We start from the raw sequence: 19,208 nt of genomic DNA, 5'->3' as shown, positions 1-19,208 counted from the left end.
TCTCAACGGATCAAAGATAAGTAGATGAAAAGAGAAAGGATATACAATTTTATGTTGGCGATTTGGTTATGGTTCATTTGAACAAAGCAAGGCTTCAGAAAGTTGTCCCTAGTAAACTTCATATGGGGAGGATTGGACCTTGTAAGGTCTTGGCCAAGTATGGAAACATTGCCTACAAACTTGACCTACCCAAAGACATGGCTTTATCTCCTATATTCAATGTTGCAGACTTGGTGCAGTATAAAGGCACACTTCCAGAGGAATGTAGCAGATTCTCATAGGTCTCTCAAGCACTTTTAGACCTGCCCTTGCCACCTGCAACCATGCCACAAACCGAGAAAGTATTGGATTCTAGGATTCTCAAGAAGACAAGGCACGCCGCTTATATGGAGAATTTGGTTAAATGGCAGCAACTTCCAGCATCTGAGGCTACTTGGGTACCTGAAGAAGACTTTTCTAATCTTGGAATTCCCCTTTCTTTGTTTCCTAAAGGAGTCACTTGACTTCTTTCTCATTGAGGGAGTATGGTGCGGGAGCACCTAGTTTTTAATGCATTTTCAAAATTTTGGTGTGATAGTCTATATTTTGGATTAGTGTTTGAATAATGGACTAATTAGAGGTCCACATGTGTGTTTGATAGTCATTTGAAGGGTGATTGTCACCAAGGTTGTTTTTTTTCACAAATTTGGCCTATGAGCCCTTGTAAGCCTAAAATGGCATAAATTTGCATTATGATGTAAAACGTCTTGTAAAGCCTCATTAGTAATTTAGTAATGTCATTTTAATGTTAGGGAGACATACTAGGAGGTTTAGTATGAGTATAAATGCATAAAAGGCAAAAATGCAAATTTGAGCAAAAGTTGTCATTGTTGCTTGACAACTTTTTGCAACTTTTTGAGCAACTTTGCATTTTTGAGCAAATCGGTGGTTAGGCAACTGATGAAGAGTTGGTTATGACCAAAATGGCATATAAAATGCTCTGAGAATTATTGTACACGGGTTGGAACATCTTTGAGCACATTTGAATAGAATTTGAAGACAATTTTTAGATTTTACCTTGTATTTTCTCATTTTTTGGAGCAGCAGTCTGTACATAATGGATTGATCTTGTTATTGTTATTTAATGGTGGTCTTGTCTATGATATTGTATTTATCAGGAGGTGTTTGAATCTTTCCTTAGTGCAAGTTTGAGGTGTGTTTATAAATTGTCTCTTATTGTACTGCTCTCAGTCTAAGCAAGGGTTCAAGAGCCCAGTAATGGTTCCAACTTGAAATCCCTTGAGTTTTGCTCAATGACCCTTGGGATTCAAGGCATGCAACCCTTGTACAGTGTATATATGCTTTGTAATGGCCTCGAAGTTGTTCGGAAGCAACTTGCCATCATTTCCTAGGCGGGCTATGTCATAGCCCAGTTAGGAAAATGATTGAAAATGTTGTATTTGCTTGCAGGGATGAGCAGTTGTGAGTGTGCCGAGTGTTTGGCATGGAAGTGTGATGTAGGAAAAATTCTTAGTGAAGAGTTGGAGATGTGACAGGGTGTAGAAGCCATCAAAAACTTTTGAAGAAGTCTGATAACTTCTAAACCCTCAAAAGTGACATTTTTGGGATCCGTACCAGTACGGAGAGACCAGACTACCTACCCTAGTGGATCCAAAAGTTTGTCCAAAATAGTACTCTAATCACCAAATGTGTTGTAAGGTTCTTTGATTGATTTTTGAGTATTTGCCAAAAAACCGGCAAGGTAGGGCTATTTGGGACTCTAGGGCTACTAGGCCTAGAAAATAGGAGAAAGAGGGAGCGATGGGAAAATGATGGAAAGCCAATTGAATAACCACTTGAATGAAATGGAAACATCTATAAAACACCCCTCAAAACCCCTGCAAGTAAATGTTGGAGGTTTGGATATTTTATTGGTTGGATTTACCATAGTGAATCTCAACCATGCTTCAAGCAACTATTGAGCACAAATTGATAGGGAGCACTCCAAGAGAGTTTGAGTGTTTGACTCATTAATGGACAAGTGAAGAGTGATAGGATCCCACTAAAACATCATTTAACTACCTATTGAGCAAGGTGAAAATCTTTTTGAGAACCTCTCCCTATCACTAGCTAAGTTGGATGAGATGTCGCAAAGTTAGAAGAATAAAAGTGATATGGGAGGACTTGGATTTGAGAAAGGAGAGAGCTTCAGATCTGGTCAAAGAAATCATCAAAAGAACAAGAGATCTCCAGTAAGGCAACCTAATGCTTATAAATTCAATGGTAAATGTTTTGTTTGCAATAAATTGGTCATATGGCAAGTCAATGCAGAAATAGGGCAAATCAGAATAATTCATCATTTTTCGGACAATGTTTCAATTGCAATAAATATGGTCATAAGTCAGTTAAATGCATAAGGTAAATAGGAGAAATGTAAGATGTTATACTTGTGGAATATTTGGACATATTGCTAACCAATGCATATCAAAGGGAAATCGAGGTAATTTCAGGCCTAATCATAGAAACAACATTGTTTTCTATGCTTGCAACAAATCTAATCATATTGCAAAATACTGTAGAAGCAAGAATGTGAACAAGAATGCTCTGGCAGACAAGAACAAGTTAGATGATAAGGGAAAATCAAAGGTTGTAGAAATTAGAGAGAAGTAAAAGAAGAAATGAGTCAAAAAGGGTGATTCAGATGCAGTAGATGAGTTTGCACTTGATTCCGGTGTTGGAACCTCATCCGGTAACAAAGACACTTGGCCTTAGGGGGAAGCCTTTCATGCAGATCATAAAAGCCCCCTGTCTGAGATTTGTAACTTTCTACGAGAGGTTGCAGACGGTTGAGAATGTTTGTGCAGTCAATCCTGAAGGATCTCCAGAAGATTTCATGTCCATTTAAGACTCCGTAAGAATAGTCATGAAATACAAAGCATCTGGTAGAGTTAGGGTTGAGCATTTATTATACCTAAAAGCTAGGTATACGGTGGATAAAAAGGCATCTTAACTCTCATTTCTCACATTGCATTCGAAGCAAAAGTGAAGGAGAGCTTGGTGAAAAGATTATGAAAACCCAAAGCTTTAAAAGAGTCAGCGAAGATTTCTTGCATCCGGTTGAAGGTTAAAAGGTACTTTTCAAAGTTTGATAACTTTCTGTGTTCATAACCTCGAATTTGACAATGGCATCATCTGGTGTGGTGACTCCATTAGTTATTGATGTTTTTGATAGGGCAAGACCTAAATTCAAGAAACACCCATATAAATTGATGGAAGATGATCTGCAAGGGGCATTTTTGACTGTTTCATATGGTGTTTTGCATGTTGAAGACATTAGGGCATATATTCATTGAAATTTTGAAGAGGTTGGGAATGCTGAAATACTAAATTTGTACACAATGCACATGGTAGATGGCATAGGAAATCTTAAACCTGAATTCAAATCACTCTAGGACAAGGGTTTCATTCAGTTCGTGAATTTTCTGGTCTTTGTCGAACCCGAATGGATTAGATTCATTCTGAACATAGTTCATGGCAAATTTGTGTGGCTTGATATACTGCACAAGATCATGAAGCAAGAAATCAAAGCAGTCACATGTTTGAATGCAACCAGTGTAGTTCCTGCCCTAAGGAATGTGAAGAATGCAATCGTGACGAAGGCAACCGATTTTGAACATGATGGAAGATCCATGACAATTAGTGATACTATTGAGCATGATGTTATATTTGCATCCATGGTGATGGGTTACAAGGTCTATCAGTCTAGCAGAGAAAACTTCATATCTGGTATGGCCATTTACGTTGCTTTTCAAATTCTTAAGGAAGATAAGTTATATGATCTATGCGAGGTGCTCCAGAATGAGCTCTTGAATAATTTGAAGAAGATTAAGTAGGACAAAAAGAATAATTCAAGTTTGGTGCCCCGATTATCTGCATGTACTTCCATTTCATGAATGAGGTCACTGGTGTAGGAAAAGTTCAATGGGCCTATGACAGGTCGGTGGCGGTGCAGATAAAGGAAACTCTAAGTGGATTGGGTGATGCACAAGCTCAGAGAGCTACTCTGTGGGGCTACTTTAAAACTTTTCAAGGCATGATGCATAGTAGGGAAAGGATCCCTAAGGATATTGTGGAGAAGTATGAAGACACCATATGCTTCAAGGTGGACACTGATCAATGTTTGATGGAGGATGTTGAACCCAGGATAGTTTGGATCATGCCCATGGGGTATGGGGTTAGTGGTGACATTGTTGATGCATATGCTCAACATTTTTTTAGCAAGTCGGTAGACACTAATGAGGAAAGGTTTGGAACATAAAAAGAGAAAAGATTGAGTCTGCATTCTTAGTTTACCAAACCTAGAATGCAAAGGAGAGTAAGGAAGGAAGTGGAACAGCTAGCAGGGGACATGGGAATTACAAAGGAGGCAGTTCGGAGAGCTCGGGAACATCCTAAAGGAAGAAGACATGGTGAAACCAAAGAAGACGAAACTGACATCTCCTTCCTTGAAGCCAAGGAAAACAAGGAAGCCAACACCTTCCTCTAGTGCTCAAAATCATGTCCCTCCACCTAAACCTTAATCAAAACCATCTGGTGGAGCTGAGAAGAGGAAGAAAGGGAAGCCTAAAAGAGTTTATGCAACAGCCACTTCAGATGAAGAGACTGAATCAGATGAAGCAGTGAGGGAAGTGAAAAAGAATGCTACTGCTGCTAGGGTTGTGAAGTTGCAATCCTTCGGTAGAAGTCAGTCAAGCAAGAAGCCAAGAGTTGATGCTGATCCATCTGGTATAACTCTCAAGCAATTTAAGGAAGCAATCACTGAACAAGGTAACCTTAAATTGCTTTCTCAATTTTATGACAGTTTGGATGAAAAAGGGAAAAGATCTCTAGAAGAAGCTACTATTGTATACTTGAATAAGTATAGCAGGGCGCTTATTGAGATAGCTTCTGAAATCACTAAGAGTCTGTATGATATTTTGGATATGAGAAAAGAAACTACAAGAATAGAAGAGGAAAGAATTAGGGAGTATGAACTAGTGCAACTCTGTCTGGTGATTGCTAAGACGGGAGTAGATAGAATTATTAAGAAAAATAAAGAAAGGTTTAGAAGTAAAACCCAAGTAAATAAAATAATGATTGGCAAACATGCAGAGGTTCATAAGGAGACACAAAAAAATTTGAGGGAAATAATAAAGAAATATGATTGTCATGTAGTTCCTAAAAGATCTCAGGGAAGTATTCATAAGTATGTTTCAGAAGTCTTTGGGTTGCCACCCAAAGGTGATGAACCAACAATTGCAAGACCAGTTGAACGGACAACTGAACAGGTTACTACAGATGATATTGATGGCAGTCAGCACATTGCAGACTCTGGTGTAGCAGTTCACGATTCTTCGGTAATAAATGTTTATTCATAGAAGAATGTTGAGGAGGCTGGTGATGATAAGGCAGAGGATACAAAGATAGGAGAGAAGGAGAAGGATGAAGGAAATATTGAACAGGTTCTCATGGCAAGAGACACTGTGGAATCTGACAAGGGCAAGCAGATAATAAGTGGCATTGATCTCATTCAAGGGCCTATCAATCTGAACTCATTATCCCCTATGCAAGCACTGAAGTTTGCAGCCTTAGCTCAAGCAAAAGCCAGTGAAGACTTGTTGAAGTCTCACTCTGAGAACAGCAAACTTATATCTCTGGCTATAGGTGTTCTTGAGAAAACTTTGCCTACCTTCAAGAAAGACACTCATGATTCTCCCTCTAGTAAGCTAAGAAGTATGTTTAAGGCAATAGATACTCATTTTGAATCTCTAGAGAAAGTGGCAAATGTAAAGATTTTGAACCATTTTAATGCTATGAGGTTAAGAATAGTTTTGAGAATGGTCGAAGGTGATAGGGTCATTTTGATAACCGATGTGAAGGGCATTCAAGAGGCATTGAACGAAGGCGGTAAAATCTATAAGTCATCTTTTATATTACCGAAATTCACTATAGAACTTGATAAGAAAATCAAAGAATGTGAAGGACAATTGGTCGGCATATCTTAGTCCTATTCACGCCAAGTCATTTTTGCAAGTAATTATGAGGCTCGGGTAATGTCTTTACTTGATAAAATAAAGAGCCTGAATCAAGAGAAGGATAGAGTTATCGATAGAGTGGGAAACGTGAGAAACTTGATCACTCCCCAGTTGGATACACTACTGAGTAGTCAACAAGATGCATTGAATGCACTAAATAAGAGTGTTCCTTTCAATCTCAAAGTAGTAGAAATGCTTGCCTATCCTTTTAGTGCTCTGATAAACTTTTTGGAGAACCTAAAGAAAGGTTGAAATGACCACTTGCAATCATTGAAGACCATTTTTGCAGACATATTCAATTTTTTGTAAAGTTGTTGTGCATACCCTTGTACATACAATTTTGAGCGGATACATGCCTTTGCCATTGATTTCAAAGGGGGAAAGAGAAGAGTGAAAAATGTTGTATATTCTCAAGGGGGGCCTGCTAGAATCTATTAGAATCGAAGATTTTAAATTTTGCAGTGTTTGACATTTTTGGTTTGACAAAGTCATTTTTCACTAAGTGTTGCCATCAATGCCAAAGGGGGAGATTGTTGGCAAGAGACATTGTTCCGGAACTAATCTATGCTTGAGAATTGTTTAGGGGTTTTATTGATGGCAACTCTGATCAGATACATCATCCAGTAACAAATTCACTTTATCAAAAGTTTTGCTTATGTCTGGAACGTGGAACACAGTGTTCGGCAGAGTATGAGTACATTGAGCAGAACTCAATTTTGGGTGCACATTTTTGTTTGCGGTGGAAGAGGTAGTTGATTCGATGATTGGAATTGCTTAGTCCGCAATCCTAGCTTTCGGTGTTGATTCTAGTGCAAGTTTGATGATCCAATTTTTGGTATTTTAGGAAGAACAGGGTTATTTTGATGTAGCGTGTTATGTGGAATCTCTGAGATGATTTTGTTGATTGGTGTCATGTTCGAGGTTGTTGTGCTGACTTATGTGAAGCATATTATCAATTTGTTTTGGTCCGCATGTATATTTGTAATCGTATTGAGTCGATTCTTTGTTACACGTTTCATATTTTTGGAGCCGACATGTCGGAAACCTAATCAAGTGATGTGGACATATAAGACCGATCTATTTGAGCATTTTAGATATAGATGTGAGTATGTGAAGATTGTGTGAGCATTTGTGCACAGTTTCACATGCACTATCCTTAGATTGATGCTCTGGTATATGACAAAGCATAGTAGAATAGAGCAGTGAGAGTACAGTAGAAGAAGACTTATTGTGCTTAACTAGAATTGCATTTTGGCATTTTTAGATGTTATTCATCAGTTCAGACAATCAGTTATCATTTGTAGGACAGTGAATCCTTCGGAGTTTGTAGCCCTCTATTGTAATTGAGCAGTGTGCTCTAAGCAATGTGTCTGAATGCATGTGCATTCCCCTTGTAATATTATTATATTATACTCCTGATCACAATATTATAATATTGTGGGTCTCAATCCCACCATGATTTTTCCCTTTTCGGCTTTCCACGTAAAAATTTCAGTGTTATGGTTTTGTGCTTGTGTGGGTTGAGTTTCTGTACTTTGCTTTTATTCATTTGCACCCAGTGGTTTAAGAATCAGCTAAAGAAAATTATAAATTGCAAAACACTAATTCGCTCCCCCTCTCAGTGTTCATTGATTCCAACAAATATAATGCCTTAAAGTACATAAAAAATTGAAGGAGAGACTCCAGTCTGTGAAAAATGAGTTAATAGGGGAAGGTGTTGAAGATATCTTAAAATCATTAAATGAATGGATGAAGAAGGATGAAGTGTATCATAAAGAGCTTGTTGAATACCTGAGCAAATATGATCTGATGCATGGTATAACTCCATCTTTCTTTAAGTAGGATGGAAATCTCAAGGAATAGGAGGAACGAAAGAATGAATTGACGTAGATGTTAGCCCAAGCATTGAATTTTATTAATGACGAAGATAAATTTATGGACAACACAGATATTCAATTGGAGAAAATATTTTCATTGGAGTATGGAATTTGGGACCTTAATGCTTCGGATGCTATGCACTACAATCAGGGATATATAGATCATTTATCCTAGTTGAACTTGTTCTTTGCCAGACCAACATGAGGAGAAAATGTAGTAGAATGTATTGCTCGATAGTCATAATGCCTTGCCAAACCCAAAGGTCAAAGGTATATATTGAGATATAAAGGAGAAGCGAGCAACATCTACGTGCATTTGTCACCATGAATATTTTTCATTATTGTTTGTTCGAATCATTTTCTATTTAATTTTAAAAGTTTTTTACTTATACAAACTAATGTTGACTCTTCAAAATTATTGATTTGGCACCCAAGAGTCACTTAGTTTATTTTTTATTAGATGGGGTAGTTAAACAGTTTTTGTAAACCAAGAGATGTGAACGGTCTAAAGTGCTCTTCATTTTCCATAAGAAGGAAATCAAGACCGTGTAGGAGGGGTTAGAAGTTAAGAGTTTTGGGGCTAGATAAACTGTGTAAAGTTCTTATATAACAATGGAGAATGAATTATAATGGTGTATTTTGAGAATGGTTTCAGTTGCTTGTTGATTTAATAAAAAAATATCATTTGGTCATCCACAAATTGTGCTTTTCCTTATCATATGAATTAGTATATCAAGGGTGTATTTGATTTGTCGATGTACTTTAATGCATCTATGTGATTTGTTTAATGGGTTTTCCCAAGTAGGAATTATATTCTATTGAATAGATCGTTGTGGTTTGGAGAAATCAATCTAGATTGAAAAGTAGGGCTTTGTGATAGAGCTGCTTGCACGTTTATGCAAGGCATAAACAACTAAGTGCCAAAAAAATTGAGTTATAGCCATTGGATGAACACAAATCAATTTTGAAATTGACTCTGTTGCCCTATGGTTAAGGCACCAATCATGGTTTTGCTCCAAGACAAATATTAAAATCAACAGGATATTTTATTTTTTTAGTTGTAGATTTTAGTTTTTCTATTTTTTTTCACCTCATGCCAGTGCATACTAGAAAACAAGAGGATATGGAGTAAGGATATTAATCAAATGAACTTCTAACGTTGTGTGAGGTTTTATCTGCAAAACATCATTAATAAATATTGAAAAATATTTGAATGAAGAAAATGATGGTTCACCCACCAATGTATTGTAGAGCCTAAAGAGTAGAGGATTTTAATCATTCTTATTAAATCCTATTCGTTTGCCAAATCTAGTATTAGACCTGAGCATAAGAAATTGTTAGAAAAATTACAAGTACAGAAAATTACAAAGAAGAACAAAAACAAAACACACAAATTTACGTGGAAAAACCTGGTAAAATGATACTAGGAAAAAACCTCTGGCAAATTTCTTTCGTATATTATTTCTCAGGAATTTTCATAGTTACAACAATCTCAAAAGATACATGAAAACATGACTTCAAGTAGCATATAACAATCAAGTTTCAGAGTCTTCATGGAAGACAACTTACTAAATTTAGTATGACTCACACAACTACATGTTTAACACATGTCAAAATTAGTATTTATAGTAAGTATTCTAAGAAAACTTGCTATTTATAGTAAGTCTCAAAAAAATTGGATCCATGATGACTAACCACAACTATATGAGATCAATTTGGAATTCACATTCCAATAGAATTGGAATATCTTTAGGGTTTAATAATTTGTTGATTTGGGAACCAACATCCCTAACTATCACAACCACACCTCCATGAAGAGGCTTGGATATTGTTAGGAATGTGTTATATATTTGCATTGTTTGGGCCCCTTTTCAAGCTTTAATCGATTTGTGATTTTATTCCCTTTGTTTTGTAATACTACTTATTAGCTCTACTTAAAGAGATGTACCTATAAAATAAATGCATGTCGATTAGAGTTATTAAGGGAAATGTGTGTCATTTTGTGTAGCAGGCTTAGAGAAAGTTTAAGTTGTCAAATAGACAATTAAAAGACGAAAATGAAGATCTCTTAGATCTCTTGTTAAGAGCAATAGATCTCTATGTCATATTATAATCTTGTTATTAACATTAGTACATTGGGTGTTCTTTGAAGGTTGGGTTTTTCCTAAAGGCTTTTTCCAAGGAGTATCTTGTGTTATTTGATAATTTTACTATATTAAATTTGTATAAAATAATTCTTACTTACATTGTTTCCCTCATAGGATTAGTGTGGATCTAATCTAGTTTTCTTTCATAGTATATTTTGAATCCAATTTCCCTATAAAAAGATATAGGAATCAAAAGATGTGTAGAATATAAGAGAATTGGTTATGGTTTCCTAGTATATTGTCTCTATTAGGCCCCTAATTCATTTGTTTCAACTTGTATATACCAACAAATAATAGATTGAAGTTTATTTTACCATAGATACAAAATTTATACAAAGATATTTAAAGTCTTAAAAGATAAATAAAGCTTAAGAGCTTCTACTAGTGTGTGTTTTTGCTTCATGTATGGAACATTTAGGAAAAGGTATCACCAAGAATGCTAAAGGAGAAGGGTAAGAATTTGTTGCTATTGTCCATGAACGAGTGGTCATAATGATAGTAAAGGATTTTAAAAGCTATAGGGGAAAAGAATTCGCAAGTCAAATAGCCAAAAATAATGGAAGAAATTATCCATAAGTCCTTCATGGGAATAATAGAAGAAAACCCTACACTTAGAGGGACAAGAATCTCAAACAGCTTATTTAATATTAAAAATATGTTTGTATGAACCAATTCAAATGAAGCATTTAGAAAATGCGGGAAAAAAAAATGGAGAGACACAACATCTATAACTGGTCTTTGAAATCCATAAATTGTCTTTGAGAATGTTATTTATGATCCCTAAGAATTGGTCTCATATGCTTTCTCGGATTTTCAAAGGGGGTGTAATATTGGTGAAAAAAATTATGGTTCTTATGCTTATGAGACTAATCCTCTTGTTCAAAATGAACATACTAAAGAATATGAAGTAGGATAATGAGGCTCCCACTTGTGATGGTAATTACCTGTTACTACTTATCAAATTGCCATTAGTTTTATATTCAAAGTCATACTATATATTCTAGTCGATTAGTATTACCGAATCATGCAGTCGGTACACACAGAGAAGTCGGTATGAACAATCTAATCGGTTACAGAAGAAAGAAGTCACAAAACGCAGTATTCACCGAGTTGTTTACCGAGTATTGTTTCATGGCTACCGAGCAGTAAAATTAACTCACCGAGTTGATATTCACTGAGTGAAACGTTTTACCAGATACATTGAACCTGGACATGCACATGAAAACGTGTTACAAGATCGAGGCACATCTAACCGTTTTTACATTGGAAATTGCACTAGAAGATTATGTTTGATTGCAAGGTCAATCTAACCAATGAAATATCTTGTTTAGTTATTTATTTGAGGAATCTTTTTGTAAGATCAAAGCAATGAATTAGATCACCGCTGTAAGAGATCTATTTATACAGCATGGGAAGAGAGAAATATGTGTGGATGAATATGTATGAATGCATGTGTGTGTATGCATAAAGGAAGATTGTTACAGAGACACAGAGAGGTCGCCGAGAAGGTTATCAGTGAACAGTCGAAGAACAAAGTAAACAGAAGGGTTTACCGAGTTACAATATGGGTTACCGAGGTATGCTACAAGCTAGGTAATCTTATTCTGAGCACTTAGAATTTTCTATAGCATTTCAGATGTAAAGTTGCAGATATTTGTAATGATTCTATTGTAATATTTTGAAGTTGTAAGAGATACCTTTAATAGGGTAAAAGACTCTAACCAAGTCTATAAATTGTAAATCCTTTAACCAGGTGCAGCATTTATATAGTGTTGTAAAATCCTTTAGTAAGGTAGATCTAACAGATCTTGTTACTCCTAACAGGGTAAGCTATCAGAAATAGCTAAATGTAGCTCTAACCGAGCAATCTTTATTATTGCAGTAGTGAAGTTGTGGGTGCCATCCCCACCACAATTTTTCTCTCTAACCAAGAGTTTCTGCGTGACCAAAATATATGTGTTATGGAGTGAATCATGTATGATTGTTATCTGTTTGTTTTAACTTTATTTTATGTTACTGCACTATTATGTTTATGCATAACAGTAAGGTTATTAGTGAAGAAAAGTTTTGGAGTACCGATTCACCCCTCCCCTCTCAGTACATTAGCTTTCCATATTGGGCCTAACAATTGGTATCAGAGCTTGAATCTTGGAAAAGGGTTTAACTACCTAAAGAGAAAGATCTTATCAATGGAAGGCTACAAACAATCTCGGAGGATTGTGTATCTACAAGAAGAGCTGGATAATGCAAATCAAGTGATTGCAGACATGCAGAGGCAAATGAAAAAATCTCTTAAAGTAAGGAGAAGATTATCTGATGACTTGCAGGATTCTCAAGAGCTAGTGGAACAAATCGAGACATCATCTGAGAACAGTATATCTGAAGAGACTGAAGAAATGATTGGAATGAAGAAATGATTGGAATGTTGAAAGAAAAGAACAAAGCATTGGCTGATCAACTAAAAGCAATGAAAAGAGAACATGAACAATTCAGTACACATATGACTGAAAATCTAGATGCATTAAGGATAGCTGAGGATAAAGCAAGAGATCTACAAAGGGAGAAACAACAACTTGAAGCTCTAGTATCTGATAAAGATGATGAAATCATAAGGTTAACTGGTATTCAACAAAATATGACAGATCAATTAGGTTATGCACATCATGAAGCAATTCTAAAGAATGATGAAAATCAATCATTGAAACTTGAAGTATCAAGGTTGACTGGTGAACTTGAAACAGAGAAGAAATCCAAAGAAACATTGGAGAAAAGTTATGAAGCATCAAAGATGTTGGATGAGCAACTGAATTCAAGAAGACCCTACAAAGATGGAGGACTCAGTTACAAAGGAAAAGAATCAACCGAGAAAGGAATTCATACTACCGAGAGAGGAGAATCATCAAAGCAAGCTGGAAACAGGAATAACATCAAAAGGAAGAAGCCTATTTGCTACTACTGTGGAAATCAAGGTCATACTGCCAACATATGCCAGATCAGAAAAGGTAAGCAATCGAATATCACTAAGCCCAATGGATATTGTTACAATTGCAATAAATATGGTCACACATCTAATCAATGTAGGACAAAGTCTGTTAACAACTATCAGAAGGCAAAATTCAAAGGGTTTTGTAGAAACTGCAATAAATATGGACATAGTACCGAGAAGTGTCGGTTTAAGCAAAAGAACTACATGCAGTATCCACACCGAGCAAACACTAGAGGTTACCGAACTCACACAGATCCTTACCGACAATATGTAGCAGTACCATGGGATTACAATACAAGGATATGGTGCGAATGTTGTGGAAGATATGGACATATTAGTGCCAACTGTTTTATAAGGTTTGGAATGAACAACCGAAGATCATGGAGAAATCTTGGTATGGCATGTTTTCATTGTCACAAAGTTGGACATTTGGCTAGAGATTGCAGAGATCAACCTAGAAGAGACACTGAAGAGATAAAAGAAAAATTCAAGATGATTTGGAAAAAGAAAAAAATTATGTCAGATGAAGAAAGCACCTTACCTACCGAGTTAGGTGAACCTATTTCAAATTAGTCAAGAAAAGGTATGAAGGGACTGCATTCTCTAAAGGTTAAATCATAACAGTTCCTATTCTATTATGTACAAAATTCAAAATCTGCATAGTTAAGATGCAATTAGTCAGTTTATATACTATACAGGAAACCTGTCAAGTCGGTGTATACAGGAAATCTGTCAAGTCAGTTAATAAAGGAAAGTTGGTTACTTGATTAAAACGAAAAATGGAGTAAATCGGTAAAAGGTGAACCGAGTGCATTTAATGTCTTGACCTAACTTGCACGGAGCCCGATGAGGTATTTTTGAGTACTTAAAAGTGTTTTCGCGGTCATTTTCATTCACCAAGTTTTCGAGAAGCAGAGCAGAGCAAATCAAAGCGATCAAACTTCACTCAGAATGAATTTTGAGGTATTTACATCAAATCTATTCATTGTTAAGCTGGTTTCCGATCTAGTCAAATTGCTATTGTCTACCGAGTGTGAAGCGTCAGTCGTTTGTAAACCCTAAGGATAATTTATCAAATCTTACCCGAAACCTACCATGGCGCCCAAGATCCAAGACCCCGTAGTTGTCCAAAATGTGGAGAAGCCCTCACTGAAATATTCTTTAACTCCCAAAGTTGCCTCTGAACCGGATGACAAAACTGCATTTTCACTCATCCCGGATCGTGTCTTGTTAGTAGAAGATGTTAGATTCTTCACCAAATGTCGTGTTGAGGAACTCGGTCATGTCGAGATTAGTGACACATTTGATGAACTTTGCACTGATGGCAAACTGGATAGCAAATTTGAGCATATCAAAATCAAGGGATTAACTGAAGCCCTGGTCTATCCTTGTGTGTTCAAACCCCAGTGGGTTAAGTTTGTCTTAAGCAGAGTACATGATGATTTCATGTGGCTACAGGAGCAACCGTTCAAGATCACTAAGGAAGTCATTCACCTGATCACCAGGTATCCCATCTATGATCATGCACGAGCACAGAAAATGATATCACAAAAGGAGCTAATCAGTCTAACTGGAGTAGAATCTGATTATCGAGGACTGAAATTGAATAATGTCACTGATGCAGAACTCTAGTTTGCAATAAGAGTAATTGGTTACTGTTTCTTCCAATTTGCAAGGGAAAACAGTGTACCATGTGCTGCAGTTGACTTGGCCTACAAAATAGTGAAGAAGGGAATGAAAGTAGACTTGTGTGAAGTACTACTGAAGAACTTGTTTGAGAACCTGAACACAATAAGGAAGCTGAAGAAGAACAACTCGGCAAATACACTAAAGTTCAGTTCACTACTTGTATGTATGTTTTTCTACTTTGAGAAGTTCTTTCCCTTAGTTGGTAAACTAGTATGGGAGCTACACCGACCTATCACCCATCAGATCAATGACTTCATCAAGAAGTTAGGAGATAACTTTAATGATATCATGGATGATTACTTCAACAAATTCCAAGAGAAAATGCACAATAGGTACAGGATTCCACCACAGCTGGTAGAAAAATACAAGGACAATATATGTTTTGAGGTCGACACTGATTATTGCTATGTAAATGTTGTTGAACCGAGGACTCAATCGTTGCAACCAATGGGTTATGAAATTGATTATGATATTACACAACAACAAATTGATGCCTATTTATCATTGCCAAGGCATGCAACCGAACTAAGGTATGGAACCTATGAAGAGGTGAAGGAGAAAGTAAAAATGAGCATTGTAGTACCTAAGGCTACAAGAAAAGCTACAAAAATGATAAAGGTTTTATCTAAGAAATTCGGAGAAGAATCCTCCTCTACACCTATCAAAGGCAATCTTACCATTACCGAAGAGGAATCAGAAGCACAAGAGGCAGCAATAACATTAAGCACAGAGTTGCCTAAGGGTAAAGTTCTGAAAAGAAAGAAACAGGACATCTCAAAGGCCCTACCAACCCCACCAACAAAGAGAACCAACACTAGAGCATCAGTTGCATCACCGAGTAAGAAGCAAAAGAGTGTTACTACACCAAAGGTAACCAAGACCTATAAGAAATCTACTCGGAGACTCATTTTGGCAAAAGAGTCGAGTGATACAGAGTCTAATGATGCAAATAAATTCCAGATTGTGAAAAGCAAAAAGGTAAATATTCACAGTGTTGAAAATTTTTGTGCCAATCTTAAAGAATACGGTGGATTTGCAGGATTTAGATATGTTAAGTATGAGTCTAGGAATAATGATGAGAAGCGACAAATTGAAGAAGTTGTCATTTGTACACTTCTGAAGTTTCGGCTAGCTCCATTAGAACTAGCAAAGTCACTTCCGAGTGAACTATACTTACATATTGATAACAGATGGAAATATGCAATGGACTTAGAGAGACAAATAAGAGAAAGAAGTCTAGTCCATCTATTTCCTGACATGTCCGCAGCAGAAATCAAGGAGCATTTGACCACATACAATTCTAAATTTCTTGTGAAACAGAGAGCCTTAAAATTGATGAATGGGCTATACATTGATGTGGAGAATGAGACAAAAGCCAAGTGTCAGGAGATCTTCAAACAAAAGGATGTCGGTGAACAATCTCAAATTGAAATTATTGATGTCACCGAGCAAGATCCAGATGTCACCGAGCAAGGTCCAGACCCGGTTGACACCATTCAAATTGATGAAGATGTAATGGAAGAAGCAGCACCGGAGCAGGAAATGATTGAAGGCACTACTTATGCAAAACTTGTCTCTAGTGAATCTGTCTTAGAACAAGTTCAGCCTTATCCACCGGTGAAGCCACCTGTCTCAACCGAAGCTCCCAAGGACACAGAGCAAGGCACCAAAGGTGCCAAATCTGAAGCTGCAGGAGATACAACCAAAGATCAGACGTCTCAAGCACAGACAAGCACTGCAAATGTTACAGCTGAGACCCCTAGCACCAAGCCACCCAAAGACACTACAACGGCTACAGGAACCGACCAAAGTGTTGCATCTACCGAGCAACCTACCGAGGGTCAGCAAGCCTCACAAGCACTTGTCTTAGTGCCACCGACCAAAGGAAAAGAAAGGAAGGTGAGAAAGCATAGTTTTAAATTCGACTTGTCTAAACTGATAGTGTTGCCCAATGTCGACATCTCCAAATTGAAAGGGAAAGCACTCACTGAATTCGGTGAATTATGCAAAGCAAAGGCCGAACAGGAGAAGCAACTGGCCATACAGAAGAAGAATAAAGTACTTCAGAAGGTTAGGACACTACTCACAGAAATGCTACCTTCAGCAACAGTGTCAACCGATGCAGCCATCCACATTCAATTGGATGAACTCCTCAATCAGATTGAAACATCTGGAGTTGATGCATTTGAGTACTTAAGCAAACTCAAGGATAAAGAGCTTACTGCTAAAATGATAGAGGAAGTACAGAAATCCATTGTTGTTGGCAAGGTAAAACTTGTCAAATTCATTGTTGAGTTGTCCCCTCAACTCAAGCATATTCTTTATTTATTCCAGAAACTATGTACATTTTCCTTATTCATTAAAGATGTCAAAAATAAAACTGATGCAATTGAGAAAGAGATCACCGATCTCTCAACTAAGTTGACCACCGAGCCTAATTCAGTTCAAAATTTTTATACAAAGCTTCAACAGCTCATGGCTCAACAGTTAGAGCTCAAGAATGAAGAGCATAAAATCAGGATGGACATAATGACCCTTCAGACATTATTCCTTCCTCATCTCTCATCAGTACAGGAACAGATCAACAGAGCTACACGCCTATCAACTACACAAGAGGGAAGCACTCTTGATGGCTTAATATCACTCTTAGCTTATATTCAAGCACAAAATTCATTAATGGAAAGTGTAAAAGATTCACTCTCAGTCGCCCTCACTGATGCCCGGACCAAGTATAAGTCTATTTTTGATCAGTTACCGCCTCCGGATGGAAATTAAGTTTTTAATGTTTGTCAAAAAGGGGGAGTAATATTATGATACTACATAGAGGAAAGTAATACCCAGCAAAGGGGGAGTAATACTATATTTGGAGAGTAATACAGTTTTGGTGATACAATTTTGGTAACACAGTTTTGAGTATTGTATACAAGGGGAGTATACCGAGCAGAATATACAGAGCATTCAGAGCACACAAGCACAGAACCGAACTGAACAAGCAAAATTCAGAGTTATGTACAGAATAATGATAAGGGGAGTATATCTGCATACTATTTCATTGACTATTGTATATATTGTCAAGTGTAGTCATTTTGCAAGTATATAGTTTTTGAGTTATGACTTTGAAAGTAGTTTTTGTCAAACATCTCAACTAATGTCAAAAGGGGAGATTGTTACTAATTATCAAATTGCCATTAGTTTTATATTCAAAGTCATACTATATATTCTAGTCGGTTAGTATTACCGAATCATGCAGTCGGTACACACAAAGAAGTCGATATGAACAGTCTAGTCGGTTACAGAAGAAAGCAGTCACAGAACGCAGTATTCACCGAGCTGTTTACCAAGTATTGTTTCATGGCTACCGAGCAGTAAAGTTAACTCACCGAGTTGATATTCACCGAGTGAAACGTTTTACTAGATACATTGAACCTGGACATGCACATGAAAACATGTTACAAGATCGAGGCACATCTAACCGTTTTTGCATTGGAAATTGCACTAGAAGATTATGTTTGATTGCAAGGTCAATCTAACCAGTGAAATATCTTGTTTAGTTATTCATTCGAGGAATCTTTTTGTAAGATCGAAGCAATGAATTAGATCACCGTTGTAAGAGATCTATTTATACAGCATGGGAAGAGAGAAATATGTGTGGATGAATATGTATGAATGCATGTGTGTGTATGCATAAAGGAAGATTGTTACAGAGACACAGAGAGGTCACCGAGAAGGTTATCAGTGAACAGTCGAAGAACAGAGTAAACAGAAGGGTTTACCGAGTTACAATATGGGTTACTGAGGTATGCTACAAGCTAGGTAATCTTATTCTGAGCACATAGAATCTGCTATAGCATTTCAGATGTAAAGTTGCAGATATTTGTAATGATTCTATTGTAATATTTTGAAGTTGTAAGAGATACCTTTAACAGGGTAAAAGACTCTAACCAAGTCTATAAATTGTAAATCCTTTAACCAGGTGCAGCATTTATATAGTGTTGTAAAATCCTTTAGTAAGGTAGATCTAATAGATCTTGTTACTCCTAACAGGGTAAGCTATCAGAAATAGCTAAATGTAGCTCTAACCGAGCAATCTTTATTATTCCAGTAGTGAAGTTGTGGGTGCCATCCCCACCATAGTTTTTCTCTCTAACCAAGAGTTTTTGTGTGACCAAAATACATGTGTTATGGAGTGAATCATGTATGATTGTTATCTGTTTGTTTTAACTTTATTTTATGTTACTGCACTATTATGTTTATGCATAACAGTAAGGTTATTAGTGAAGAAAAATTTTGGAGTACTGATTCGCCCCTCCCCTCTCAGTACATTAGCTTTCCATATTGGGCCTAACATTACCCAAAGGGGAGTATATCATTTAACCTCCAACTAGGAAATGGTCCCTAGACGGTGATGATTGGTAAAAGCTATAGTTTTGTACTTCATGGCATGTTTTATGAACAA

The sequence above is a fragment of the Cryptomeria japonica genome, chromosome 8, assembly GCF_030272615.1.
Source record: "Cryptomeria japonica chromosome 8, Sugi_1.0, whole genome shotgun sequence".
In the NCBI taxonomy this organism is placed as follows: Eukaryota; Viridiplantae; Streptophyta; class Pinopsida; order Cupressales; family Cupressaceae; genus Cryptomeria; species Cryptomeria japonica.
The sequence above is the reverse complement of the archived record's forward strand: the minus strand, read 5'-3'. Positions refer to the sequence as shown.